Genomic DNA, 4,307 nt, shown 5'->3' with positions numbered 1-4,307 from the left:
GGCATCCTCCAGAATTTGAACAATAAAAAATGGGATTTAATTCACAGGAAATATGCAAATAATTACATCTAATGGTCTTTTGATGATCATTCAGAGAGCAATTTTTTTAAATATGATTTTATTGATTTGAAAGAGAGAGGTATAGAGATATAGAAACATCGATAAGAGAGACACATCGATTGGCTGCCTCCTGTATGCCCCTCACTGGGGTTCAAGCCCACAACCTGGCCATGTGCCCGGACAGGGAATTGAATCAAGGACCTCTAGATTCATGTGTTGATACTCTGCCACGGAACCACACCAGCTGGACCTAGCAAGCAAGTCTCTTGATTGTTTTTATTTGAAAACAAAAGCAAATGTCTTTATAGTGCATGCAAATCTAATTGTAGGATTTTCAGTTTATTATATGAAAGAGAATTATGTGATTTAAAAGCTAAGTATTTTTTAGGGTTTTGAGTGATTACTATTCTAATGGTCAGACTCTAAGAAGAGGAAAACTCTGATATGTGAAATTTATTGAAATATCTTATTCACATTAAAAACTAATGCTGATAATACACAGACATTAATTTAAATACTTTATATGTATTAATGTAGTCAATCTTTCCAATAAAACTTCATAGTAGTACATTATAATTGAAAATAAGGCCCCCCTAGACTAAACATGAGAAATTAGGTCCACTGATTCTGAAAGAAATGGAGTCACAAGAAATTCACCAGGAAATTCAGGAATTGGATTGTTATAATGATGTTCCAGAATATGATGACATGATTGTCATTGAATAAATGAGTAAATTCTTGATACTGTAGGATTCACAGTTTGTATGGTTTGTGTTGACAACTACCATACCGTATTCAAGTAATAAATTTCCTTTATTTTCATTTAACAATAAATGTGTATTGTATTCTTCTTCATGGAAAAAGAAGACATCCCCTGAAAATAAGACCTAGCACATCTTTGGGAGCAAAAATTAATATAAGACACTGTCTTATTTTCAGGGAAACAGAGTATAATATGACTACTTTGGTTCATTTTCTGTTGTGAGATTTTATCATGAGACGAATTACCAATAAAAATTTTAGTTAACACTTTAGGAACGGCTTTTTGTCCAGTGCAATTAATTTTTCTAGGATATTTGCTTATTTCAGTCCAAGAATTAGCCTGAAAACTTGTCTACTATTTTACTGTCAAATTTATTACTCTAAAACAATCTTATTTTACCATGTGAATATTAGGGGAAAGGATTATTTGCCTCCTTGTGTAGGCCCTGTGCATTCCTGGTGGTAGGCTGGATTTAGATATCAAAAACTCACTCCCCACACCATGTTTACAAGACAACTCAAACTAGTCTTGTAGTGCAAGGGAAGCTGCTGTCAGCCAAGTCTCTGTCTTTTACCCGGGTCCAGATTTGAGCTGGGCATGGGAAGTTAAGCAGCCATGGGGGCAAGAAACTCACTCAGCAGGGGTGAGGGTTCAGGCCCCTGCAAAGTTGGGGGGAGGGGTGAGGATCCGTGCCCCACCTCAATTGACCCCCGAGTTCTCTCCTGATGGCCCCTCTTCGACTGTGCCTGTCTTAGGTTGTTTCTTCCCTGAGGATTCTTATCTGTCACTGGTTAGCCAGCCATCCTCTGGGGCCAATCAGGGTGATGTGAGGTTCAGTTCTGTCTCCTTGGTATCCTATACCCCCATGGCCTCCATGTCCAGCTCCTGCCTTAGGATCCCCTTGCCTGCTGGCAGGGACCCAGCACTGATCACATATCTTGGGGAACCCAGGTAACATACTGTTTCTTCAATTCAATCCATTATTCCAATAATATTTAATCAGGGGTTGTCAGGTGTATTGCTTCCCATTTGGTCATGATTATTATAAATGGTCTTGGTGCTATCCAATCAAGAAGTCCCCTGTATTAGTCTTCTTGAACTGCTATAACAAAATACCAGAGTGGTGGCTCAAACAACAAAATTAATTTTCTCCCAGTTCTGCGTATTCGAAGTCTAAGATCTGAAGGAACCATTAGGGTTGGTGTCCAGTGAGGCCTCTCTTCCTGTGTTCTTGCTGTGCCTTCAAGTGGCCTTTCTTCTGTGCAGATATAGAGAGAAAGAGAACTCTTTTGTCTCTTCCTCCTCTGCCTCTTCTTTTCTCCTTTTTCTTTTCCTTTTTTTTTTGTTTTTTTTTTTTTGTATTTGTATTTGTTTTTGTTTTTTGTTAATCCTCACCCAAGGATATTGTTTCATTGATTTTTAGGGAGAGTGGAAGAGAGAGAGAAAAACAAAAACATCAATAAGAGAGACACACATTGATTGGTTGCCTCCTGCATGTGCCCCAATGACCAGGGCCTGGGCAGGGAGGATCCTGCAACCGAGGTACATGCCCTTGACCAGAATCAAACCCAGGACCCTTAGTTCCAGTGTCTGAAGCTCTATCCACTGAGCCAAACTGGCTAGGGCCTCTTCCTCTTCTTACAAGAAGACTAGTCTTATGGGTTTAGGACTCCCCTTTGATCTTATTTAACCTTAATTGCCTTCTGAAATCCCTATCTCCAAATACAGTCATTTTAAGTGTTGAGGCTTCAGTATATGAATTGAAGTGGGAGAAACAATTAAGTCCATAATAGCTTCCTTCTACCAAATAAGCCTCTTGATATAAATGAAATCCCTCTATTTCTGGTGCTCCTCCTGGTCTACCCTTCAACATAATGTTATCATTTTAATCATTTATACCATCTATATATTATTCCCAACTTCCAAGTTTTTCACCTCTTGGAGTAATATAGTCAAAGGAGTTTTTATCATCATCATCATCAGAGTTTCCAAAGCTCAATGCACTTATGTACACACATACAGACATACACATGTACATATTCATAACCAGATTGAAATACAAAATGGGGCCCACTCACTTTAATATTCAAATAAAATGATTCTGAGTTCTCATCCCACTTGTTGCAAGAATGTCCCTTTTCTCCTCTCCAGATCTCCCTATTTGTTATAACTCTTCCACAATTTAAGAAGGTAAGCAACTCAGTTACTGTCACCTAGAGGAGAGAAATCAGAAAATATGAGCAGATAACTGAGGAGTTCCACTGCTTTGCTATTGGAACACAGGATTCTCCAGGTTTAGAGTGGAAGAAGTATCAGTTGAGCATTATTTATGATCAGGCTAATAATATTATACTATAGGTTGGAACTCTCAGTGTTTCAGCAATTTAGTTCCTAAAGCTCTTTCAGGTAAAACCCACAGACATGTTCCTTAATACTAATCTGCAGTGCCAGGGTGTTTGGCTCCAGAGGGGTCTTCACTACTACCCTGTTTCCCTGAAAATAAGACAATGTCTTATATTATTTTTTCCCCCCAAAGTTACACTAGGTCTTATTTTCAGGGGATGTCTTATCTTTTCCATGCGCTAGGTCTTATTTTCAGAGGATGTCTTATTTTCGGGGAAACACAGTAGGTCCACCCACTCTCTCCACCTCCATTGCCTAACTCCAAAAGTAGAGAGATTCCCTCTCATTTTTTTTGTGTTCCTATACCCATCTCTCTCTCTCTCTCTCTCTCTCTCTCTCTCTCTCTCTCTCTCTCTCTCTCTCTCTCTCTCTCTCTTATGATGGAATGACATTTATTTCATGGAAGAACTCTGTTATTAGATTCAATCCTTTTTTTAAATTTTTAAATATTTATTGTTAAAAGTATTACATATGTCCCATTTCTCACCCTTGATTTCTTCTAGCCTGCCCCCACCTTCTTCTCCAGGCCTTCGTCACCCTATTGTCTGTGTCCATGGATTATGCATATATGCATACAAGTTCTTTGGTTGATCACTTCCCACCCACCCACGTCCCACAACTTCCTTCTGAGATTCCAGAGTCTGTTCTATACTTCTATGTCTCTGGATCTATGTTTTTCATCAGTTTATGTTGTTCATAGATCTCACATATGAGTGAGATTATGTGATACTTATCTTTCTCTGACTGGTTTATTTCACTTAGCATAAGTAGAGAAAGATCTGTTATTATTAATAATACTTAAGAAATAAGAAAACTGGAGGTCACAGAAGTTAAATGACTCACATGAGGCCATAACACCAGTAAATGACAACCTAACCTTAAACATCGGACCTGTGACACCATATACACTGCTCTCTGCCACACTTCATATCTCTTTTTATTGTGGGGTCCGATGTCAGTCAATCCTTCTGTTAAGTCCTACCTTTTCTCAATAAAATCTCACTTTTTCCCTTGATATTATCCCACACCTCTATACTCTGTCACTGTTAATTTTGTGAATGTAGATGGTCGAATTAAAAAT

The sequence above is a fragment of the Pipistrellus kuhlii genome, unplaced genomic scaffold, assembly GCF_014108245.1.
Source record: "Pipistrellus kuhlii isolate mPipKuh1 unplaced genomic scaffold, mPipKuh1.p scaffold_m20_p_2, whole genome shotgun sequence".
In the NCBI taxonomy this organism is placed as follows: domain Eukaryota; kingdom Metazoa; phylum Chordata; class Mammalia; order Chiroptera; family Vespertilionidae; genus Pipistrellus; species Pipistrellus kuhlii.
The sequence above is the reverse complement of the archived record's forward strand: the minus strand, read 5'-3'. Positions refer to the sequence as shown.